Source organism: Lissotriton vulgaris, chromosome 11 (genome assembly GCF_964263255.1).
Source record: "Lissotriton vulgaris chromosome 11, aLisVul1.2, whole genome shotgun sequence".
Taxonomy (NCBI): domain Eukaryota; kingdom Metazoa; phylum Chordata; class Amphibia; order Caudata; family Salamandridae; genus Lissotriton; species Lissotriton vulgaris.
In genome coordinates, this window is record NC_141699.1 from 102,990,849 (window position 1) to 103,017,400 (window position 26,552).

The following is a 26,552-nucleotide window of genomic DNA, read 5'->3' on the forward strand; positions in this document are numbered from 1 at the left end:
TTCCTGATGAGACGCTAGGTCTGGGGCAGAGTCCATCACATGTAAGTCAGAGGCTCCGTCTTTCAAAGTCATTATCCCCTAGAAAGTGCCCTTGATGTGCCAGAAGGCCACCTGTCTGAGAATATGTGACAACATGAATGAAATCTTCCTAGTTATGTTATACGGCGTTCTAGCTCGCTATCACCTGGGAGTGTATCCTGGCGCTGAGCAGGTGTGAGTCTTGCTACACCCAGGGCCTAGTGGGACTACTCGAAAAGCCAAGCTACTTCCAGAATTCAAGAAGATAGGAGGAGGCTCTTATGTGCAGCGGCAGGTCGTTCCACACATTAGGAGTCATGTAGGAGAAGGCTCGACCGCTGGATCTGGTTTTCCGTATGTGTGGATTCCCAACGAGCGTAGGTGTCTGGAAGGTTTGTGAAAGCAGATGCATTTGTTGAGGTATGCTGGGCCAGTGTATGTAGTGCCTTGAATGTGTGGTTATGAGTTTGAATTGTGCTCGTTTGTGTATAGGGAGCCAGTGGAACTCCTTCCAGAATGTAAATGTAAATGTAAATGTACTGGAATTTATATAGCGCAAATCACCGAGCGGTTTCTAAGCGCTTGCTTAGGGAACCCGTCCTGTAATGTGTTGCGCCATGATGCTTTCTCTAGAGTCACCTACTAACACATTGCTGGATGTGCCCAAAACACCCACATTTGTAAGATTGTTTTTTAAGTTCATGTTGTGTAGCTTCTCTGAACTCACAAATAAACAGATGAATCACGTGGCACAGTAATCATGGTATAGGAATAAATCCAGTTTGAGCCGCAAATCAGTCACTTTGTGTGAACATTGGGTGAGTGCAGAAGTCAGTCATCTCTGCTAACATCCAATATGGCTGCTAAGGCAATTCCCCTCCTGTGCTGGGAATTGCCATTTTGCTGGTGTCATGACGAGCTCAGCTCGTCATGAGCACAGCTCCAGGCTACCTCATGACGAGCTGAGCTCGTCATGAGCATGGAAGGGGTTAAACCAACAGCTGTTATCTGTGGTGCCATTGAACAAGAGATAGACTTGGGCTTGATGCACATGGCACATAAGCCGCATCCCCGGGCACCCTTCCCGAGCGGTGTCCCCACAGGGTAGGTGTAAAGCTTCTCACAACACTGGCCACAGTTTGTAGCCTGATTAGGGACTAAACTGTCCTCAATGGAACGAAGTATAAATGTTGGAGTAGGAGGAAAGACTTTAGTTTTAGGAGGTCAATGGGAATGGAAAGCCACCAGGCAGCTTCCTGTTCTTTCTCATCCGACACTGCATCACTGCAGGTATTAATCTGACAAAAATGAAGGTATTATCGACGGCATGAATAACTGTTTCAAAGACCTTTTAATTTTATTGACTTTTTCTATTTTATATATGTATACATATATGTAAAAATTACATTAAATGGTAAATCAACAAGTTATTTAAAAAAAAATTGGGGCAAAAGTACTTGTTTAACATTCTACTGTCCAAATGCATTTAATGCTAATGCTCAAACGTGAAAAATAACTTTACATCACAGACTAAATATCTACTAAAATGTATTCTAAAATGCACAGCTACTGAAGCCAATGCATAGCAAAACACAGCCATGATAACACTGGAATATGAATTGGAAAACAAATCAAAAACAGAGAGGATAACGCTAGAAGCCACCGCCATGACAGTAAAGCAGGGATTCAAAACAACCAAAGAGCCAGAGGGATTTAGCATCACTTGCACAGACACGTCACAACCGAAGGGTGACGGCAGGGACACAGGCATTGGTCTGCCTGGAGTTATGGATGTGGTCAGGATGGTACCGCAGGAATATCACTGTATCATCCGAAAAACATTCTGAAGGGGCTAATATGCCACAGAATGAGAGCTCTGCTGGAAGGGAATCACTTGAATTAATGAATAACCAGGCACCTTGGAGAAGAGCCCAAAAAAGGGGCTTCCTTGGCACAGACCTTTCAAAGGCTGCGTTCTTGGCACCTAAAAGTGTTTTCGTCATCCCCACTGTATCCTAGTTGGATGATTATAGGGGTGGGAGGGGGGTGAGTGATATTAGTGAAACACAGATGGCATGCTGAACACACTGGCGTGGAATGATAACAGTGAGGTAGAGCAGGGGACACTGGTCCCAAGACGAATGTCCTATGTCCTCAGATAAGGTGAGTTCTAACCAAAGAAGGAGACTCACCACCCCTGGGGCCGTATTACATAGGTGCCCCTAGGGGCGCAACAGGCGTTTGCGCCCGCTGGGTGCGCCCCGGGGGCACTTTGGTATTATAGAAGGGGGCGCAGATGCTTGTGCGTCCCCTTCTATAATTTTTTTTTTTTTAAACAATATTTGTAAAGCGCACTGCTACCCGTAGGATTCCCGGCGCTGGGGGCCATCGGGAAGATTAAGCGAGCTATTACCCAGAGTCACATGGTGCTGGGCTGACCTGAAAGCAGAAGGGTATGCCTGGTTGGGGGCCGGCGGGTCGGGGAGGAGTAGCTTGCCCAATGCTGTGGGCCTGGCTGTTTGGTCGGCCCTCTGGGGCCGACCTAACCAGTCATGCGCACTCTGCATTTTCTCTATGTAGGCTGCATGCAGCCTACATAGAGAAAATGGCCTCCCCATAGGCGCCCGGCTGGGCGCTGTCCCCATTAAATCACAACACTGCCATTGCAGCGTTGTGATTGGCTTAGGGGTGGGGGGGGAGGGAGCCTGCCTGCTACCTTTTCCTGCCGGAGGCAGAACAGCAGGAAAACGCTGGACCGGACCAGGTAAGTTTCTTTTTAAATTCCCCCTCACCTTCCCCCCCACCTGCGAGTCATGCCGGCTGCGGCTCTGTGTTACACATGGCTCACAGTAGCATGGCTTGTTAAGGCCCCTGCGCACAGTTCCTGCATGCTACACCAGACCTCCTCTGGCGCTGTTGTGAGACAGTGAAACTCCCTCCTATCTAGTGCAAGGATCATTAGAGCCCAGCTAAAACGAGAATTTGCTGTTCAGGCACTCCCAGTCTCCACACGTCATTTAGCATGCAACTCTTACATATCTCTGCCTTTGAATAAGAATTAAAGATGTATCTTTTCCGGAATTACCCAGATTAGGTACTCTTGACAAAATACTTTATTGCATCTCTGTAAAGAATCAAGCTTTGTAATTATTTTATTGGCGTGTATTGCTTCATGTTTGATTGTGTTTATTCCATAGCGCTCAGACGACCAATTTAGCAAAGTTTGCATCTGTTAAATACAGAGGTCGAAATGGGGGGAAAAAAGTAGGAGACATGTGGGTGGAGAATCAGAAAGCGGGAAAAACCGAGAATTAGGTCAGTGGGTGGAGTCAGAGGTGTGGCCAGAATGAACAAAAAATCCCAATTTGTAGTGTTTGTTTGGTATTTCACTGAGAAGTTACAGCTTATTATGTTATTTAATTCAACCAATAGATACACATGATTATTTAAGGTTTAATATAAGTAATTGACATTGTTATGTTATGTTATACTACATTTATAGCACGCACGGCTACTCTGGAGTGTTGCGGCACGAAATGCTAGTAAAAAGAGATGGAGGAGAAACACAACAAGAGTTAGTTGAAAAGGAGGGTTTTAAGCCTTTTTTTAAAACACTCTAGTGTCTTGAATGTTACGCAGTTGCACCAGCAGAGTATTCCAGGCTACAGCAGCCTTAAAAGAAAGGGAGCCGCCTCCCATCTGGGTGAGGCGGAAACGGGGAACAACTGCCAGACGGCGAGCAGCAGAGCGTAACTGCCTACGTGGAACGTAGAAGGAGAAAGGTCTCCTAAAATAGATTGGGCCAGTGCCATGCAGCGCTCCATGCGCCAAAGTGAGAGCTTTGAACTGAACCCGACGGGTCACAGGGAGCCAACGGAGGTCCCGGATATGTTGCTTCATGCTTGATCTACCTGGGATTCCAAGCAGGCCCCTCGCTGCCGCATTCTGAATAGTTTGCAGTCTTCTAAGATGGTAACAGAGCAGGCAAATGTATAAGGCGTTGGCATAGTCGATATGCGATAGAATGAGAGCACGGGTCACCATTTCCTTAGCTGGTCGGGTCAAAAGGGGAAAAACTTTCTAAGATTTCAGCGTGCCAAAGCACACTCCTGGCAGTTTATTAATCTGCATAGAAAATCGGAGGTCTTCGCTGAACCAAACCCCCAGGTTCTTAGCAGGGTTGCCGACAGAGTTAGGAAGGGGGTAATCAGTATGCCAGATATATTAAAATACATTCACGAAGTGGGATATGTTTCCAATCACAGAATGTCCCAAATACGCTTAAAAGTGGATGCTCTAGCCATTGTCTCCGAACTATGGAGTTTCTGTCATCAGCATTTCGCCTCTTTTTCACAAGAGCAGTTTAAACATGAATAGCAAAATATCCTAGTCTGCAAATGTTTTCTATATAATTATGGCTTTGCCATATTTGACATATAACACAACATCTGCTATATAATCTGATAATTTTAACTTATAAATTGTTTGTAGCACAAAGAGTTCAAAAGTTACAAACAAATGTGACTTGTTTTGCTAAGAAGTGGGCAGCCCTTTGCAATTTTGACTGATCACCTTTCTCATTGCTGCATTTGTATGTTACACTGGTACTAATAAGGCAAAATCTTTGCAGAGACTGTTGGCATGTGTAAAAATGTCCAAATAATAAAGTGTCAGAAAATATACTGCATTACGTTGCAGCCTTTTTTTGCTACATAATTTACTCAACACTGCGGCATAATTTTGTCCGCCTTTGCTCCATAATTCCAGTGGCCCCAAAGAAGGCAGCACATGTTAAAAGTGCTTATGAATGAACAAGAGACACTATAAAATCTGCGAACTTCGTTTGGTGTGCGTGCAAATCCTGCATTGTCGATCCCTGGGGATTTGCATCTACTACTGCTAAAACAAGGCCAATGGAGGTACCAGTGGGTGAGGCGGACTGGCCTCAGGGGAAGAACCGGCTTTAGCGTTGGTGGTGCACTGTTCAACAAAGTTTGTTGGTGCCCCTAAATGACTATCTCTGCCACGGATTCACTCACTACCACCCTTTAACAGTGCCCCTAAAGACTCCATAACACGCTCTCTCAGATGCATTTAATTTGATTTTCAGCGCCGCTCCTGGCAGTGTACGGTGTCAGAGCACTTTACATCACACACATTACACACAATCACACACAATCAATCATACATGCGTAAATCAGTGTATAGACAATGTTACATATGACAAAGGACTCCAAAGGTGTAGGAGTCACATGACAACCATACTAGTAGGCAGTATAGTTTAAAAGTGATTGGTCTGGAGAAACACAGACTAAGAACTTAAAACGTAATACCATGGTTGGGGGTTCTCTTTAATAATCAGAATTGATTTCCATCTGAATGAACACCTTCTGCAACATTAGGATAATAAAAGGCTGGGGAAAAAAACATAACGCTCTTATGTATACCTTGCAGTTTGCATGCAGCTCTTAGATGACAGTTAATAACTCACTGTTATATGTTAGGATTTTAACTTATAAACTGCAAGTAGCAAAAGGATCTCACTGACAAAAGCAGTAACCCACTGACCTATTTACATTATGTGCACTTAGTGATCTGTATGGTACATGTTCTTTGCAGCAGGCACATTAACCCTCTGTGCTACCTTTCCATGAGTCAACACTTCCACTAGACAAAACTTTCTCACTCTCTCTAGGAAGAACATTAATCACCGGAGATATGACATATATATATATATTTTTTTAATTTTTGGAGGACCTTTATTTAGAAAAGGGTGCACACAGCTATTCAGCCAAACATCCCGGAGGCATGGCAGCAAAAATATAGAAAATCGGACTGTCGCGGCACACCCAGGAGAGCATCTCAGGATTAGAGAGGTCAATTTTTAAAAATAAAACAGGATATACACGGTAAATACGTAATACAGTTCCATATGTTAACGAGATGGAAAGAGAGAAAAGAGAACAGGAGGGGGCCGGCTACGGGATCTAAAGTAGATACAATCCCCGGGTGGGCAGGGAAGCATGTCCAACTGCAGAGACGACAACATTTTGAAGCGAACAATATAAGCAAGCATACATTTCTGAAAACTCCAGACTAATGCCCCACCCGATGAATCCAATGACAGGAGAGACTGAGCAGCCACAGTCCCAGCACCGCCCAGAAAGTCCAAACAGTAACCAGATAAACTGACCCCCAACCCAGGGAGAGAGAAAAAAGGAAGTCCAGTCTAACTAAAAGAAGAGAAAAGGCCATAGAAACAGAGAACGGAAAAACAAAAATACCCCACCCCCTACCCCCCACCCTGCACCCCTGCAGATGGCTACGGCCTACCCCCCTAGCAGCGTGCCTATCGCCCAGGGACCAAAAACCCGAAATATAGTAGAAAAGAGATTTATAAAGGAAGGAAACACAGAAAAAGAAAGAAACGAAAAGTTAAGGGAGGACGAGAACCATGCATCCCCGGTCGCACTACCTTGACCTCTACGAGTGTTCACCATGAGTTCCGCACATCGCACCCGCATATTCACAGGATAAATCAAAAGTTCAGCCAGTCCACGAATCTGTGCGGCGAGTCAACGGATATCCACCGTCCACCACAATCCTCAGCCGCCATGACACTCGCCACGGTACGACCAGATCCCGACCGTTCCATACTCCACCACACTGCACAGCTCACACGATCGATAGATGTTCGCTGTTTCCGTCGGGTCACAGTTTCAATAAAGTCATAGGGGGACGAGCACATGAACACGACCACAGGTGGACTCGCCAACGTGGGCGGGCGATACACCATGGCGGCGTGTTCAGCCGCACACAGCGGTACAGACATTGCTATCCAGGCTTCGACACTGGATGGGCCTCAAGACGTAGATTCCGGGATCAAAGTGGGAGACACGGCTCGCTTAGGGGGACCAGACAGATCAGAGTCCTTATGCGATCGGGCAGTTTCGGTGTCATCCACGATCGACTTATGTGAAAGAGCAACCATGTAGGAGCACAGACCCTAGTGGCGGCCATCACGGTTCGCAATGATGGCTCTTCTTCACCCCGCACCGCCGCGAACTGATCGACTCCAGACATCAATGCGCCCTTCGGGTCACCCGATTCCCCCAGGGACCGAAGTGCGATGAGGGCAGGCGGGGGCAGGAGGCACACAGTCAAGCAACGATAGGGCCTCTCGGAAGGGGGCCCCACCCCGGCGGAAAGTGAACGCCGAGAAGGGGACCCCCGACCTCTTAGCCACTCACAGGATCATTACACCTCCACAATGCGGGTAGAACCGCAGGCTCTCCACCAATCCAGGGGCAGGTTGCTCTCCACTTCTATCGACCGGACCGTGTCTGGATCCCCCGGCCGCCGTTGTTGCACTGCAACCCGGCAGGGTCAGTACTCGAGGTCCCGGCTCTCGGTCAGCGTTAGGCCAAGAACTTCCATTCGATGTAACTCTGGCAATCCGGGTCGTAAGTTTCCCAGGACCACACCGCCAGTATCAGCAACGGGTCACCCACACGGGGGTGAGGCGAAAAGGCAGGATTTGTAACAGGTTATTTAAGCAGCAGGAGGAGGTCGACGGAGCCGAGAGCTTATGCGGCCATCTTCGTTCGTCACTAGGCTCCTCCAGATATGACATTTTTAATGTTTCTGAAAATTGCTGGTGGCAGGCAGTGCTTTTAAAACCATAATATACTTGCAAACTCGACGCCCCCACCCATAGTCAGCGCCCGGAGCGGTCTCAACGGTTGCACTGCCCTAGAGCTGGCTCTTCTCAAGGGTCCTGTGACCTCAGTGACAGAGTCACTGTCGCTCTAGGGTGTGTTGCTTCATAAGCCTGCCCGTAAGACTGGAGGTGAACTTCAGCATGGATTGTGGTGGACAGGCCTTCAAGGTTACCCCACACATGCCACCGCTAGGGTCCACCTGCTGCTGCTGAGACACCAGGGCTTTTAAGGTCTTGTGAGGCCTCTTAAGGTCCAGCATGGGAATGTGCTCCCTCAGGAGAGTTTTCAGGAAGACTTGTCATGAGGGCTGAACCTGGCTGCCCAGTTCCAAATTCGGCAGCTCTGACCATAGTGCCACATCCTCTCCCCCACTGAACACTGTACTGCCCCATTGGGAGAAACTCACACTGCCTTCAACAACAACCCAATTGTGCCCTGTTATAAACACCTGGATGTGACTAAATTCAAATTACGCACTAGACAAGAGCAATATGCTTCCTAAAAAAGAAGTATCAACATCCTGAAAAAAGCAAACACTCATAGGGAATGCAAGATTAAATAAAGCATGTGAAATGTAAGCAGGAACAACATAGTTACCATAACGCTTTTACACTCAGTATTCAGAAATCAGTGAGTGCTGTTGCCTGCATAGTTAACTACAGGGCCCCGTGAATACAGATCTGTGGTACATATTTTGCTTACCAATCCACCAATCAAGCAGGCATTTTTGCAGAGAATTGCACAGTTCTTTATGTTTGCATAATTTCCACTCATATCATTATTATTTTTTAGTTCCGCTAACGGTAGCTCAATAAATAGCTGTTTGCTCAAAATCAAAATAATGCCTATAGACTTTCTTGCGCACACATTTAAATTGTTTACTGATATGGGTAGTACTACTGACAAACTCAATTAACGCAACCACAAAGCTGATCACTTGATGTAGCCCTAGGGCTTCTGGGAGGCCTGAGACGGAACACGTGGTTAGATGAATATCCCAGGCAGAGGCAGGGGCGGCTTTAGCGCTTGTGGCGCCCGGTGCGACAATGTTTGTTGGCACCCCTACCACGCCCCACCCCCTCCAGTGACCTCTTTCGCTAACGATTCCCTGACTACCCAACAGTGCCCCCCAAGTCGCCATAACCACTCTCACGTGCATTTATTTTTTTTAATAGCGGCACTCATAGCAGTGTAGGTGTCAGAGCACTTATCGTCACACACACAATGTACAGACAATCAATCATAGGTGTGTAAATCAGCGTATAGGAATTGTTACATCAGATAGAGTACTACAAGGTGTAGAAGTCACGTGTCATCCATACTGGTAGACAGGGCAGTTTAAGAGTGCTTGACCTGGAGAAGCACAGACTCAGAATTTAAAACGAAACACTATAGTTGGGGGGTTCTCTTTAATAATTAGAATTGATTTCTACCCAAATGAACCCCTTCCACGACATTAGGATAAAGAAGTCTGGGTAAGAAATCATGCCATTCTAACCTATCCTTTGCAGTCTGCATTCAGCTCTTTGATGGCAGTTTATAGGCCATTGTTCTCCATTAGGATTTTAATCTATAAAGTGCAAGTAACAAAAGGATGTCTGTGACAAAAGGAGTCACCCACTGACCTATTGACATTATGTGCACTTTGTGATCTGCATGGTGCACCGTCCTTTGCAGCAGGCATATTAACCCCCTGCGCTACCTTATGATGAGTCAAGTGTTCCACTAGACAAAACTCCAATCTCTCTCCAGCAGACCCATCACCAGCGTCATCTTGACATTTTTATTGTTTTCTTTCTTTCTCTGTCCCCTGATACCCCCCCCCAGGGGGTGACTGTCTGCTAGACTAGCAAGTGGTGTCAGCACTCTTTGCTCAGGGTGCAGGGGGTAGGCTAGTGAGGGTCTGTTGGCCCCCTCTGTTTAGGATGCATGGAGGAGGCTAGCAAGGGGACGGATGTTAGTTGCTTCTGTTTATGATGCAGGGTGGAGGCTAGCTTGGGCCGGCTGTCAGTCGTCTCTGCTTAGGATGCAGGGGGTAGGGGGTAGGCTAGTTTGGAGCCGGCTGTCTGTGGGTTCTGTTTATGATACAGGGTGGAGGCTAGCTTGGACCGGCTGTCAGTTGTCTCTGCTTAGGAATGTAAATGTACAGGAATTTATATAGCACAAATCACCAAGCGGTTTCTAAGCGCTTGCTTAGGGAACCCGTCCTGGTATTCCCCTTTGAGATAACCCCGGCAGGGTATCTGCAAGGTGAAAGCCAGGCATCCCGCCACGAGGGGCCGTTGTGGAGATTAAGCAAGCTATTGCCCAGAAACGCAGAGTGTGAACCCGTGAATCGAGTAGGCACCGGAGCGAGAATTGTCGAGTCCATGGACATTTTAGGACTCAAGACCCCGCCGAGCCGGGAATTGAACCCTGGTCCCGGGCTGACCTCTGCTTCCAGGTCTGTCTCCTCTAACCAGTGAGCCACACTTCTCCTTCTCCACTCTAGGATGCAGGGTGGAGGCTAGCTTGGACCGGTTGTCAGTCGTCTCTGCTTAGGATGCAGGGGGTAGGCTAGCAAGGGCCAGCTGTCAGTGGTTTCTCTTCATGATGCAGGGTCGAGGCTAGCTTGGGGCCAGCTGTCAGTTGTCTCTGCTTAGGATGCAGGGGTAGGCTAGGTAGGGGCTCGCTGTCAGTGTTCTCTGTTTAGGGTGTAGGGTATAGGCTAGCTTGGGGCCGGTTGTCAGTCGTCCCGGTTTAGGATGCAGGGTGTAGGCTAGCTTGGACCGGCTGTCAGTCGTCTCTGCTTAGGATGCAGGGGGTAGGCTAGCAAGGGCCAGCTGTCAGTGGTTTCTCTTCATGATGCAGGGTGGAGGCTAGCTTGGGGCCAGCTGTCAGTTGTCTCTGCTTAGGATGCAGGGGTAGGCTAGGTAGGGGCTCGCTGTCAGTGTTCTCTGTTTAGGGTGTAGGGTATAGGCTAGCTTGGGGCCGGTTGTCAGTCGTCCCGGTTTAGGATGCAGGGTGTAGGCTAGCTTGGGGCCGGCTATCAGTTGTCTCTGTTTAGGATGCAGGGGGTAGGCTAGCTAGGGGCTGGCTGGCAGTGTTCTCCCCTTGAAATGCAAGGGGAGGATTAGCAAGATGCAGCCTGGCAGCGGTTCTAGTTGGAATCCAGGGTTCAAGTTAAACTTTATTCGGATTCCAAGAAATCCATAAAAGCACAGCAACACGATAAATTATACAACAATGGTAATAAAATTCATATCAAATTTAGACAGTTTATGACTATATGCAATAACAGTTCATGAATTAATTTAATTAGAAGATCATACAAAGATAAAAATGTTCAAGGGTTAGATATCGTCTCGCGTGCTCAGGTGACAATTTTCAAAAAAGTGCTAGTGCGAAAGACCAATTCTTCATTGGTCATAGTAAGCAACCACAAGTAAGCATTATTCAGGCAAACAGGTCTCTGCTTTTAAAAAAATTGAATTAAAAGCCACTTGGTGCATTTTAAGTAATATTTACAAAGAAACAGAAAATGTAAATTAGTTTGTCCACTCACTCCATCACATGGACAAGGGGCATGATCACGGTTGAAGTGGTAGCCAAAGGGGAAGCATAACAAAAATGTTCCAGTGCCCGCTCTTAAACGGAATAGAAGGCTCCTTTCACAATGGGTCATTGGTAAAGTGAGATAAATGGGTAAAGGATGCATGTACAGTTCTATGCTCATATAGCTTAATGCAAAGGATTTCTTCGATTCCGTACTGATCCTTTCTGTGTTATATAGTGTATAAAGTACACTTTTTAACTCGTTTTTTGGAGTGTTTCGGCTGTGCTCGGGTTTAAAAAGAGGCTGCCTTTATTAACACTACAAAGACTGTGATACACTCCCGACAGCCAAGGGATATCAATTCTCCTCTCTCATTTAACACAGTCGCTGATAATTTTTCTGGTTAGGGACACAGCTTGATTCTTCCAGACTGATAGCCAGAAAAGAGCAGGGTGAGCATTAACAAAATCATTGATATCATTTAAATTAAGTTCCCTATGGCAGATGTATTGAGGGGTGGAAATTGGGGCACTCAACAGCTTTCAGCAAAACCGATTTTCTTCCTGCTGGATGCAGTGGCTGTTTACGTTGCCCCAAATCTCGGCCCATACATGGCTACTGGAACACAATGCAATTTAAAAAAAATAATTAAAATAGCTAAAATAAAACCTGTATTCTTTGGGCGAGGGAGGCTAAGGATGGAATTGATGGCTTTTGAGAACTTGCTCCTGGAGTGAGCAAAGTGCTGAGTCCATGAACCGTTCGCAACAAAGACTACCCCGAGATAGGGAAAGGTACGGGTGCTTGTCAGTTTTTGACTACCTGCACTAATAGAATTGAGCTGGTGCTTTCCGGGGCCGCAGGACACTATAAAAGATTTTTTTTTTTAATTGAATCATAAATCTAAGCTGCCCATATAGTTTACAAAGGTCTTTACTGCGGTGCGCAGAGAATTCGGAGTGCGGCCAATGAGGACCGCATCATCTGCGTATAATACTTCCGGCAGCGGTTACCCATTGATTCTGGGGACGTCTGCGGTCATGGGTGTCAGGGAATTGTTCAGTCAATTGATATAAATAATAAAAAGCAGGGGTGCCAGAACGCATCCCTGTCTGACTCCCCTGCCCACCCCAATGGCTCCAGAGACCTCGCCACCGCTGCCGATCCTAACCTGGGCCTTGAGATCTTTATGGAGATGCGCCCGAATATGTACCAGAGGTTCATCCAGTCTGTAGGCCAATAAGATGAACCAAAACTTAGACCTATTAACTAAATCAAAAGCGGACGATAGGTCCATAAAGGCCAAATAGACTGGAGAGGATGGAGCTATGGTGTATTTCCCAATGACCAGGTTGAGGTTTAAACCCTGTTCATTGGTCCCAACCTTACTGCAAAAACCCAGTTGGCATAGCTCTAAAATGCCACTTTCCTCTCACCACTTTAAAATCTTATTATATAAGACTCTGCCCAATATCTTTAAGGTAATATCAATCATGGAAATGGGCCTGTAATTAATGGGTTCTGATCTGTCCCCTTTTTTAAAAATTGGAACGATAGTGCTTATGGCCCAAGTGCTCGGCATCGGGGTATGCGGTAAGTTATTAAAAACATTCAGAAGAAGCAGTGCCCAGAACTCTGGTTTCCATTTGATCAAATCTATAGGCAACCCGGGAGCCTTGTTCTCAAGGCTCTGGTCGATAGCTTCTTCCACCTCAGACAAAGTTATTTGCAAACTAGACAGTTGGCCGAGTTTGTACTGATCAGACCCTTGTGGGGTGTAGCGTAAATTTTAGAGAAGTGGCTCTCCCACGACTCGCTCGAAATGGTAGAGCTAACAGGTGTTAACAGCTGGCCCATAGAACGCAAGTCCCTTACGGCAGACCAGAATAAGTTGCCCTTTTTCATGGCTGCAACCTTAGATAAGCTTCCCAACGGTCATTAAGGAGGGCACCGTTCCGAATACTAATTGCTATATTGTACCTCCGCCTAGCTGTTCTCACATCTGCTGTACACCTCGGGTTAGATGTTCAAGCCTTACGCAGGTTCCGATTAGCCTCAGAGCACTCATGGTTAAGCCACCTTGGATAATTTTTTACCTGGGAAATTAGTTTTGACAAAAGAGTTTTAATTGCCAGGCAAAGTTTAGTAAAATCCTGGACTGCCCCTGGGTGTGGTTCATAGATCGATAAACATGAGATAATTAGGTGCATATTCTCCTTCGCTAGAGTCTGAAACAATTTGCCACTATCAACACTCCTCCTTTTTAATTTCAGGTTGTCAGTTGATTGTATTATGTTCCTGGTCCCACATTCATTAGAGAACACGGGGCAAGACTATTTTGAGAGGGTAGTGGTCCCCATGGCTCGTGGCGGTAACCTCAGCGGCCATTAGGCGGTCCGCGAGGGAAGGGGAGATTAAGATAAAATCGATGGTCGAAGAACAACCCCTTCCTCTAAAAGTAGGTGCTTGGTAGTCAATATCAAGTGAAACACCCGCAACGTCCATAACGTTAACTAGATTATGGAGGCTCAGGAGCATAGTCAACTCTGCACCCCTACGCAAGGCAGAATCTGGAGTGGGTGTGCCCACACCATGCAACGTAAATGAAAATTTTGCATTACAATCACCACCCAAGAGGATCCCAATAACCCCATCTGAACCTTGCTGACTGTCTAGATTAGAAATGTAATTAAAAGCTCAATAAAATTCCTGTTTGGGGTAGAATAAAAATCATTGTTTTAAAAATTAATCAAATAAAAAGGAACTTGCCTTTTGTATCTCAATATTTTGAGATTACAGCTATTAGTTGGTAAAACCGTAAAGCTCCCTCCAGCAGCAACATTGATCCCAATAAATAAACCCCCCGATGGGCGACCAAATTTGGGCCTGGGTGCGACTATACTAAAACAATGGACCCCCTCAATATATAATTTGTGGGTTGCCCATGTCTCTTGAAACATTACTATGTCTTAGTGATATTACATGCAGCCAGTCCTCATCACCAAACCTGGAATATAAACCCGCTATGTTCCAACTTAAAACATTTCAATCAGTATCAGTTCTGGACTTAATTGGAATTCGCAAAACGTCAAGCGTATCAATGGGCACTACAGATGTGGACCCTGGGGGGTTTTCTACCGGTTGTAATTGATCTGCCAATGCAGGTATTTGGATATTTTTAGATTGCTGATCAGCCGGCTTATCAATGTGGACGGCTGGTGTGAGACCTAGAAGGTTTTCAACAAAATGAGATTGACCTGCCAATCGAGGTGGTTGTCAATGTTGGGCATCTAGATTGGATAGGGCCTGAAACCTATTAGTTACCAGCGGCAAAACAGGAACATTCCTAGCAGTTGTATGTTGGGGTTTATAAAAAGAATCCAACGGCAGTGCACGGATACTAGAATTTAGTGTTAGCGATTGCTCTTGGATACTTAGACGTCGGACCATTTGGGGTTTACGAAAATTAATAACAATACAGTCACCACTAATGTTTTTAGGCGAATGGCCAACCCACCAGACTCGTCTGACCATAAGAATTTCATTCATATCTGAAGCGTGGAATCTTTTATGTTTTACCAACCAATCTACTGACTTGTGTAGGTCTACCCAAGACTCCCTCCGATCGCCAGTGAAATTTGGAACTCCGGCTAAAACCGGCACATAGGGACAGGTGTCAGAGGGTAGTCCCAGAACATCGGCAGTGGATGTCAGGCAGTTACTCTTGATAGGATCCGTAGACGTTGGGCCCAAGCTTGGATTACTTGCGTCAGAACCAAGGTTAATGTAAGGGTGAAGGTGCCTAGGATGGCTATTACCTATATCTGAAATGTTAGTATTAGGTGCTAGGGATAGATCTTGTGTCATCCTTTGCTCATAATTAAACTGTGGAACAGGAGGGTTGATACGATCTCCGCTTGTGATAAATGAATTGGCTGTTATGGTATCATTATGCAGGGTAGAGCTTGGCAATAGTATGTTGGAAAATTGTTTTCTTATCTGCGCACTCCCTTATTTAGTACAAATCTACCAAAATGTATACAATGTTAGCACAATGTTAGTGTGCTGCTTGGTTTCAAGGCAGCCAGCCCAAAAGTAACAAAAGAACCTCCGGTGGAAAACTCCACTAGTTTACCAAGCGCACTCCAAAGTATTAAAGTATAACAATCATAAGCAATTGAAACCTTGGTATTTCAATTAATCACACAGAAAGAAAGAAAGATTTTTTCTTCAAAAAACATATATTTTTATAATCATTTGCATGTAAATCTCAATTGTTTCAACAAATCAGTCATAGATTCGATTAATGCAAAAAAAAAATTGAGATAACAACTAAATAACTCCAGAATGTAATGTTACAATAAATATTCTGCAGGGAAATACTCTGGTACAATAGAAATCATAGTTGAAAGTAGGCCCAATGCATTTCGGGGGGATTCCCTTCTTCAGGGGCAATCTCAACTACTCAAAATCACATAGAGGTGGGTAGATGCTTCAACCATATGGAAATCTCAGATGCGATTCTTTAAGTTGAAGCTAATGAGAACTCTGGCCAATAAATGACTGGACTCAACGCGGGTAGTATATGCAAAATGTGATCAGGCATATATGAGTGCTAAGTCCATCTCTGCACAAACGGGGAATCACTGCTGCGACGCAATTCTTAGAACTTTATTATCAAAAAAGTCTGATTCCTCACCAAGATCACACAGAGCTTCTCTCTTTAAATCTCTCGCTACAGAAAATCCGACCGTTCATCTTACACGCTCCACCACGGAAAAAAAACTGTTTTTCCGTGGTGGAGCGTGTAAGATGAACGGTCGGATTTTCTGTAGCGAGAGATTTAAAGAGAGAAGCTCTGTGTGATCTTGGTGAGGAATCAGACTTTTTTGATAATAGAGTTCTAAGAATTGCGTTGCAGCAGTGATTCCCCGTTTGTGCAGAGATGGACTTAGCACTCATATATGCCTGATCACATTTTGCATATACTACCCGCGTTGAGTCCAGTGATTTATCGGCCAGAGTTCTCATTAGCTTATACTTAAAGAATCGCATCTGAGATTTCCATATGGTTGAAGCATCTACCCACCTCTATGTGATTTTGAGTAGTTGAGATTTCCCCTGAAGAAGGGAATCCCCCGAAATGCATTGGGCCTACTTTCAACTATGATTTCTATTGTACCAGAGTATTTCCCTGCAGAATATTTATTGTAACATTACATTCTGGAGTTATTTAGTTGTTATCTCAAAATTTTTTTTGCATTAATCGAATCTATGACTGATTTGTTGAAACAATTGAGATTTACATGCAAATGATTATAAAAATATATGTTTTTTGAAGAAAAAATCTTTCTTTCTTTCTGTGTGATTAATTGAAATACCAAGGTTTCAATTGCTTATGATTGTTATACTTTAATACTTTGGAGTGCGCTTGGTAAACTAGTGGAGTTTTCCACCGGAGGTTCTTTTTTTTTTTTTTTAATAGTATGTTGGACCCATGATTTATAAGGGTCGGCACTGGCAGAATGCCCCTCCCCGCATTATCAGGTATACAAGTCTCTTTAATACCACTGAGATTGTCCATAATGGAGTCCATCCTTTGTAACCTTCCCCATAATAAGTCTAAGTTTATCGATTGCCTCCTAAATTTAGGACAGGGCAGAATCCAAAATTTTCCCAACAGAATTTACAAGCGCTGTTTCCACTGTATTGTCTGTACGGATTACGTTTCCTAGTCGATTAAAAATTATATCACTTTGAGTACCCATAGAGTTCAAATTAAGGTTTGTTGGGGTAGCTGCTGGATTAACTGTGGGATTGGTTACACAGGCACACTTGGCCATTGTTGTTTTTAGAGTGCCCGTGGTTCGCTTCCATTTATTTGGTAAAGCTTTTGTCTTGGCATTTCCTCCTGACTTGGCAACCTGCGCTCTAGTATTAATACAGATGCAAACAAAACAGGTGATGGACCGAATGTGGATCAATGTCACACATTCAACCCAGTCCAAAGATCTGGGCCCAAATCCATCGTTTTTTTGCACTACACACCACCCTGGGTTAGACATTGTTCTACATTCTGTCCATCAACTGTGCTTTTTGCAATTTTCACCCAGAGTGTGCTGGGTATACTCAGACGTGAGTCCCAGGCTCTCCACACCACTGGAGTCAAGCTATCCAGGCTGATGAAGGCTGATAGCCAGAAACTGGTCCTTGGATGCTTGATTCCGGTCCAGGAAAGACATGGCTTGGTAGTTCGGACTGGACTGTTCCCATGAGGCACAGGGTCAGAGCTGATTTGCATATAGCCAGTGTCTAACCCAGGGTGGTGTGGAGTGCAAAAAAACGATGGATTTAGGCCCAGATCCTTGTACTGGGGTGAATGTATGACATTGTTCTACATTCTGTCCATCAACTGTGTTTTTTGCTAGTATTAATACAGAGCACAACCGAGGCAGTCGTGTCAGATACATCCTTAATTGGTAGGGCAAGATTTGGGGAGGAAGGATGACTCACAATAGCCTTTTGCGGAGATAAATAAGATGTACTGTCTGAATTATGACCACTCAATGACAAACGAGTCTGTAAGGAAACCGGGTCCAGGGACAGACGGCGTTCAGTAATCTCAATTTCGTGAGTCAACAGAGATTCTGCCCTCAGGATAAAAGCATCTAAAGTCCCAGCAACTCCTTTCCTTTTATTCATGTTGAGGTAGCAACTATACTGGCCGGATACCCAAATGGCAAAATGTAAAGTAACACAAAAAAGAAAAAATAACAAGCCAGGAAATCATGATGACTTTCACGATACCTGAGATTTTTCAAGAAGATGGATACCAGGGAGCAGGTGTCAGAGGAGTGGCCCAACCCGGCCTCCTCTGGACTCGGACGGGCTCAAACGGGCCCGCCCTTGGCCTGGGCACGTCCGCGAGCATCCTGCGCTGCAGGAGCCCTGTGTTGTTCTTAAACGCATCCCGGCGCTTTATTTTATTTATTTATTTAATTTCTTGTATAGCGCAAGAATCGACCCCAGTTGGGGTATCTCCGCGCTTTGCTTGCCAGGATGGTGAGAGGTGGGCTTAGCAGATGAGCTAGGGTTTTAGTGGTTGAACTAAGGCTAGTTATTCCTCTAGGAACAGATTGGTTTTAAGCATTTTCCTAAAGGATAGATGGTTGGAGATTTGTCTGAGGCTGAAGGGCAGGTTATCCCACAAGGTCGGCCGCTTTGCGGCGTGCGTGGGTGGCCTTCGCGCCACTAAGAATTCTGGGGTTTGTAATCCCGGCCAACGACGTCCACTCACGGCCGGAACCGGGACTGTAGGCTGCCCAAATGACTCTTCTGGTGGTGGCGGCAGGGATGCAGGGCGCAGCAGGTAAGTGGCACCAAGTAGAAAGAGACTCCCAGGGGCACGGTGCCAAGGAAGAGCTGAGCCAGAGCCCTGAAAATGTTTGCTATTCAAATTGTGCGACAAACCTAGAATAATATAAATACTTCTCAAAATGCAAACAATTGTGTTCCTTTAACAAAGGGAAGAGATTCACCTTAGTACTTCAGATTCTATCACTTCACTGAGAGGTATGTGTTAAAAAAATGTGTTTTTAACATGAACTTTGAGTCAATAATGTAACTATGCCTTGACTACATTGCCATTAGCGAATCAGAAAATGCAAGTCGTTTTATCACGTGAATCCTGTATGTGGCCTCAACTCTTATGATACATGGACCCACATTAAAGTCCATTAAATCAAACTCGGGAGGTTTTTTTACCACGCACAGCCCACTCACCTCAAGGTGCTGCCATATGGGATTATGAAGAAAAAGAATTTTCGATGAAAAAAACCATTCGCCTAGGATCACACAATTCGGTCAAGCATGGAAGCCAGAATTGATCCCATATCTTCTGGTTTTACATTTTTTTTATTCAGCCACTGGATTTGTACCTCTTATTTGGTCCACCCAGCCAGGAGGAAACGAGAAGAAGGATTTACTGAGGCAGGTAAGGAAAGAATGATTCTTGAATGCCATTGATCCCTGCACACATCTACAAATTGAACTTTAAACTGACACAAGATCATTGCAACATCGCATTCCGATTAGCCCATGCACATGAACAGATTGGGAAATCCTGCCAAATAACACAAGACATCCCAGTTCTAGGTCTCCTTGTTCAGTAGAAGCGAAGGAAAATAGCGGCACCACCACGACACATTCATCAGACCGCTCAGCATTAGTTAAAATAGGCATACCAACTGGCAAATTATTTTTTTTCTATCCAAGACATCAATCTTACAAAGTTTTGCCATCAACAAGATTCCACAGCGTTTATCCAGTCCTAAGGCCCTGAGAAGAACCCAATAACTGACATGGGGATCGAAACGAGTCCGCGTTAACTGCTACTGGGATAGAAAAAGATTTGAACTTTTCTTGACTGTTGGGAGCGAGTTATACAAAAGGTCTTGCCCTAGCAGACCACAACATGCCTACTCAGTAGGCAACAGCCCTAACAGTTGAGATAAATTGTTGTAAGCCATATTCACCCACGTGGATGTGGTTTTGAATATTGACCGGATTTAACCTGAATGCAATTTTATGTTGTTTTGTTGCAAATATTGTTTGTGTAAACTGTATATTTTGTATATGTGTGTAAAAATTGGTGAAGGTGGTCTGTATTATGGAATGACATGCTCCAAAAGAAACGTGCAAAAAAAAGTCTTAAAAATATAAGTTAATACATACTTAAGACTATTTGAATCAGCGTTAGCTCTTAGTCTGTTAGAAACCAATACAGCACCCTAAAATGTGAAGGCTAGGTACTTTCTATGTTACATAATTAGTCCAGGCTTCACCCACCAGCTCAGGCCAAACCCCTACGTGTGCTTGTCTCTCAGGTTCTAGGCATGGCACTCAGCCCATCAGCATGAGGCTCCAAACCAATCATGTGCCCTGTTGTTTCCCTGTCTCCTTGCAATTAGGGTCCCGGGGAGGGCCCCCTTCCCTGGGCCTCTCAGGGATGGTGTCTGGAGGCCTTGGGGAGGTGGACACTTCCACTTGTCCCAAATGCAAGGAGACCCATTCAGAGACACTGCTGGAAGCCCATTGTACAGGATTTTAGCGCCCCCACGGTGTTAACTCTCAGCCCACAAGCAATTCTTCACCTATCAGGCTGGAGGTGTGAGAATTGCTTAGTTAAATGTGAGGGCGCTAAAATACTGTACAATGGGCCTCCTGTAGTGTCTCTGAATGGTTTCCTTGCAAGGGGTCACTTAAGGAAATGCGTGATGCCCCTCCAATTAACTTAAGTTAATTAGATGGGCTTCACGCATTTCCTTAAGTAAGTTAGAGGGGCCTCACGCATCAGGGGCGGCTCTAGGCTCATGGCGACCCTGGGCAGGGAGCATAGGTAGGGGGCCCGGGAAGAGGGGTCCGGGCGGGGCCGAGCGCGGAGGCCAGTGAAGAGGGAGGGGGTCAGGGTGTTTGGAAGTGGAACAGAGCTGGAGGCCGCCAAATCCCTGCCAGAGGCCGCCACGCAAATATGTATCCATCCTCAGAGGATTATTATATTAAGCATCTTATGCTCAACCCGGGCAAGACAGAACATGTCTTGCCCGGGAAAAGTGAAATCAGCTGGAGCCCCCATTTTTGGCCCTTGGACTTGGGAAATCCCCCCAGCAAATCTCACTCTGTCAAGAGTCTGGGGGTAACCATCAGCGAGGATCTCTCACTGAAAAGCCAGATAGGAACGGTAGTCTCTTCTGGATTCTTCCAGTTGAGAAAGATAAGGAAAATCGCCCATCTTTTAACCCACTCGGCTCTGATTCAGGCAGTCATCGCCTTGGTCTTATCCAGCCTTGATTTTTCGAACAGTCTTTATCTGGGTCTTCCAGTTGGTCAGCTTAAAAGACTGCAGCATCGGCAGAATCAGGCAGCCAGGCTTACTTATAAGCAACCTAAGTGGCAGTCCATCAGGCCAGGCTTAGAAGAACTACACTGGCTGCCTGGGGCGCAGAGAGCCGCATTCAAGGCCGGATGTATTATTTTTAAAGCTTTGCAAAATAAGGGCCCGAAATTTATAAGGCAGCTGATATGTAAATATATCCCTTCACGCAGCTTTCGTTCAGCCCATAAAGATTTACTTTTGGTACCCCGGTACAAGAAAAAACGTCAGGGAGGCAGCAGCTTTCACTACCTTGCAGCCTCCCTTTGGAACTCCTTGCCACAATCCTTGCGACAAACTGAAAACCTTCTTTCTTTTAGACATGCTTTCAAGACCTGGCTTTTTAAACAGGCATACTCTAAATAGATGACTGCAGAAAATGCCTTGCTGTGTTATGTCTTCAAACCCACTGTTCAATAGCGCATTGAAGCACATGGGCGTACGTGTGCTGAATAAATAAACAATTAACATAACATAACAAAGGATATATATTGGCGTGGTGGCCCCTGGGGTTTGGTGGCCCTGTGCAGGTGCACAGCTTGCACATGCCTAAGGCCGCCCCTGCACGCATTCCCTTTTGGCCCAGGGCCTCGCAAATCATAGAACCGGCCCCGTTGTCTCTAATTCAGGCAGAAACAGCCTGGTAACTTGGCTCGCTTTGGGCTCGAGGGTCGAAGAGGACCTTGAGTAGAGCCAGGCATCTGTCTCTAGCTTTCAGTGGATCTACTTCCAGTACAGGGGGTCGGCTAGCTGAGGCAGGGGCATGTTTTTTAACAGAGGTTAGTGCACGCGGGGGGGAGGGGGGTAAGCTGGCAACAGTCTCCACGAGCATGAGGCAGGCAGGCTGGCATGCACCTGAGCTGGCAGAGGACAGGCTGACGTAGGACAGTGGTCACCCCTCCCCCGCCTGCCTTTACCTGCCCGTACAGTGCTTCGCTAAGCACATTTTACGCTTCTGCTGAGCTCTGCACTGCGCAAGGGATGGACTTGAACCCGCTCAAGCGGCTTCTGGAAACACCTTACCGCATCCTAGGGAAGGGCGCCCCGAAGCGGTACTAATACGAGGATTTGCGCTATGCAAATTACCATGTACACACGTGCTGCTCATAATAATGTTCCGCGCTCGTGTTGATCTTAAAATGCGAAATTATAACATGAATGTAATTCTGGTTTCTAATTTATTCAACAAAGCGCTTTCATGCCGAGAACTCCTGTCAAAGCACGTCCATTGTTTTATGTACAAATATTCCTACTCAGTCTAAACTGGTCCTCATTTTATTGACGCTGAATGACGAACTGGCAGACTCACCAGGGATGGGAGGTAAACCCCCAGATCGCACCACAGACCTCAGCAGCGAGCGTTTCACTCCTGCTGCTAGGCATTCCCCCAGAATCGAGTTTTAATGATTGTTGTGCTGGAGAACTGTGACCAAAACACCGTGTACTATATTATTGTCAAGGTGACTAACCATACACAGGTAAGTATGCACATACTAACCGTATCTCCACATGCACACACATCTTCAAAATGTTTAAAGTTAAGGAGACTAACTATACTTCCCTTCACAAGATTATGGTGGTGGATAATGTGGTCACATATTCCGTCTGGGTGACATTTTGTCACTCCCTGGTGGGGGGCATGCAATACTGTGCCATCTTCGCCAGCACAAGACGCGCGTGCAAGACCTCGGGCTGCACTTAGATCTCTAGAGCAGACGCATTAACCCACGGAGCTATCCTACCAGCTCCATTTCCATGACAAGGTAAGAGAAAGGGGAGGCTGGCCACTTACCTCTTCTGAGAGGACGCAGAGCGTGCCGCGACTCCTAGCGCCCAGGTGTGCAGCGCCCTCTTCTCTGCGCTCTTCCCAGATGAAGAGGCGAGTCTGCCCACATCGCGCTCCCTGTCCCGGCTGGGTCATATTTAAAGCAGTGATTCAGAACTGGTTACTTTTTGCCAGAGGGGGCGTGGCTGGGGAAATGCAACAGGTGAGCAGCAGCATTCCACGGTAATCTCCGGCGCGGAGTGCTGGGCTGGTCCAGCGCTGCCTGCCAAGCACCTCTCGGCCAGCTCCGAGGCGCTGTAGATCTCTGGATGGTGAGGTGGGAAACAGGGAAGACTCACCAGGAGAGGAACAGAGACCCCGAGGAAAGAACACCCATTCAAACCATCACAATACGGGTTAGCTGAATCTTTAACGAGTCAGCAGTCAATGAGCAGTCTTGAGCGGTTCTAATCCTGCACATTGGGGAGAGGAGTTGGGCTAAGGGAGGGCGGTCGACCTTGAATCTGGGGAACCGAGTTCTAGTCTCGGCGATGACGCTGAACATCCTGTGATTCTGGGCAAATCACTTCATTCTAACAAAACATGAATGTGTACTCATGTAATGCAACTGGTGCTATGTAAAGCGCTCTGATACCCGATTCGGGTCAAGTTCGCGCTATATAAAACTCTGTAAAAAAAAAAAATATGTTGTCGTCAATTATTGTTTCTGAGAACAGCTTTCTGTGGCTCTTCGAAGGGAGGCCAGCGATTTGGAAATGCACAAAGTCAGTTGTGTGAACAGAGAACAACAGACCCAAAATGCATGGTAAGGATTGGGCTCCGTCCCCTGGTTTTGGATTTTAAAATAGAGCTATAATTAGGTTCAAGTTGGCTATTAACACTCCTGTACCCCTGTGCAACTGCACCCGCTGCACTATTGATAGCTATGCCCCAGCACACTTACCACGTACAATTCGGGCGGAGCAATGTGCCAGGTTGGGGCACTAGGCGATCTCAGCTGGCCTGGTGTTTCTGCACTCAGAATTATCGCATGAGATGAGGCAGGCCGACAATCCGGCGCTGCATTCCTCCGCTTGCAAAAACCACAGTTGATGGACAGAATGCAGAACAATGTCATACATTCACCCCAGTACAAGGATCTGGGCCTAAATCAATCGTTTTTTTGCACTCCACACCACCCTAGGTCAGACAATGGCTATATGCAAATCAGCCTTGACCCTGTGCCTCATGGGAACAGTCCAACCCGAACTACCCAGATCTTTTGACTGGGTGTGAGTGTTTGATTCAGATGCTCCGTCCATCACCACCCCCTTTTGTACCGCTTTTGGCCGCCATAAGTGTGGCAGGGTATGCTCAGACGTGAGACCCTTGCTCACTTTGCCACTGGATTCAAGCAAGCCGGGCTGATGACGGCTGGAATGCCAGAAACCGGTCCTCGGAAGCTTGTTTCCGGTCCAGGGAAGACATGGCTTGGCAGTTCGGGCTGGACTGTTCCCATGAAGCACAGGGTCAGACTGATTTGCATATAGCCATGTCTGAACTGGGGTGGCAGAGTGGGCTAAAGAACAGTGATGGATTAAACCCAGATCTTTTGACTGGGTGCAAGTGTTTGATTGATTCAGATGCTCTGTCCATCACCACCCCCTTTTGTACCGCTTTTGGCCGCCATAAGTGTGGCAGGGTATGCTCAGACATGAGTCCCTTGCTCACTTTGCCACTGGATTCAAGCAAGCCGGGATGAAGACGGCTGGAATGCCAGAAACCGGTCCTCTGAAGCTTGTTTCCGGTCCAGGGAAGACATGGCTTGGCAGTTCGGGCTGGACTGTTCCCATGAGGCACTGGGTTAGACTGATTTGCATATAGCCATGTCTGAACTGGGGTGGCAGAGTGGGCTAAACAACGGTGATGGATTAAACCCAGATCTTTTGACTGGGTGTGAGTGTTTGATTGATTCAGATGCTCCGTCCATCACCACCCCCTTTTGTGCTGATTATAAAAACAAACATAATTTTTTAAGTTATTACATTTACAAGACCAATAGCTCCAACTTTTCTAATGCGAGACCGATTGCATTTTTCATATCTGGGGATTACTTTTGCTGCAGCAGGATCGTGGGTACCAAATATCAGTTTAGGGTGAAACTGTCAAGGGCTGGGGGGGCGGAGCTAGCCGGCGTCAATGGTGGACGCGTAAGAGCAGAGCTCCGCGGCGGCGCCACCGAATATCCGACAAATATCCTCACCCAGCGGAGAAATCCTGGCGAAAACGGCAGGAGTTGCCGACCCTGCCCCTGCCGCACCTCCGACCGAAGTTTGAGAGCGATTCGCGCTCGGAAACGCTACTTTTCCTCGGTTACGAGGTGCCGCAAGACCAGGCCAGGATCCCCGACCTCCCCTGAGTACCGGGGCCGAGCTACGTGACCCGACGTGCGGCCACGCGCACCGGACGACCCGGGCCCTTCCGGGTCCCAGCGAAGTCTGACCCCCTGATTCCACAGCGCCACATCGCCACGCAGGGGAGCCCCGATAGACAGCTAGTGGGGGCTTCCGGAGGCACGAGACTCGGAAGAACACCGGCCCAGCTGTGGAGACGGTGACGCACCACGTGGCGCCAGTCGGATCCCGGTGAGGCACGATCACCCAGAGCCTCTCATCGAGCGAGCCCCCCCAGCACTACGAGGGCGCGCAGAACAGTCTGGAGCGCGAGAGGCTGCCGGCGTGTCGAGGGCCCCCTCTTCGCCTGTGCCACACTTCGCAGGGGACACGGACAGTGCTGCTGGGACCGGGGAGCGGACGCCCGGCTGGATAATAACTCAGTCGACAGCCCGAGCGGAGCCTACCACGATATACAGACCACAGTAGCAGACCCTCGGACCCACTGTAACGGCCAGCACCCAGCGGGGGCGGCCCACAGAACGCTAGCATCTTGCTCTCTCCGTGGCCACGAGGCCCCCAGGCCGTCTGAGGACCGCAGAGATGGTCAAGGGGGACAGGACCCAGTCGAAACTGTCGTTCGACCAACGCAGACAGAAGGACCCTGACCCTCCGGCCTCCCAGTCTCCGGGGGCAACCAACGACCCGGGTTCCTCGCTCTGCGCGGAAATAAAAGGAATGCTCACAACTATGGAGAAGGGCCTGCAGGAAGGCATGTCGGCCATTGGCAACAAGATCGATGCGTTGGCGTATCGGATGGACCGCATGACGGAGAGAGTGGATAAGCATGCGGAGCGACTTGATATGGCCGAGCGCAGACTGACGGAGGCTGAAGAGGCGCAGACGGAGTGGGATACTGACCGAAAACAATTTGGCCGCCTGCTCCAAGTGATCCAGGAGAAGTCGGAAGACTTGGAGGCGCGTTCCAGGCGCTCCAACATTCGCATAACGGGAGTGGCTGAGTCGACCCAAACGGGTAAGATGGAACTCTTTGTTGAAAAACTGCTGAAGTCGCTTCTGGGAGACAACACCTTTTCCCCAATGTTCATTGTGGAGCGCGCCCATCGTACCCTTGGACCAAGACCTCCACCGGGCGCAAACCCTAGACCGATAATAGCGAAATTATTGA

The 26,552-nt window shown here is 47.0% G+C and overlaps 1 protein-coding gene and 1 long non-coding RNA gene across 7 annotated transcripts in view; one reads left to right on the forward strand and one right to left on the reverse strand.

The window, feature by feature from the left end:
• Positions 1 to 23,130, reverse strand: part of GGT1 (gamma-glutamyltransferase 1) — a 244,715-nt gene extending 221,585 nt beyond the window's left edge. The window contains exon 1 of one of the 4 annotated variants that reach the window (XM_086942788.1): positions 22,998 to 23,130. The gene's annotated coding sequence lies outside the window, so the exon portion shown is untranslated. The remainder of the gene's footprint in view (positions 1 to 22,997) is intronic. The other 3 variants (XM_086942789.1, XM_086942790.1, XM_086942791.1) reach the window with 3 other exon arrangements.
• Positions 1 to 26,552, forward strand: part of LOC147679047 (uncharacterized) — a 117,102-nt gene that overhangs the window by 43,854 nt on the left and 46,696 nt on the right. The window contains exon 1 of one of the 3 annotated variants that reach the window (XR_015300873.1): positions 2,096 to 2,181. The exons of the other annotated variants lie outside the window; for them this stretch is intronic. This is a non-coding gene — a long non-coding RNA (uncharacterized LOC147679047). Of the gene's footprint in view, positions 1 to 2,095; positions 2,182 to 26,552 lie in introns of those variants that run through there. 3 annotated transcript variants of the gene reach the window in all.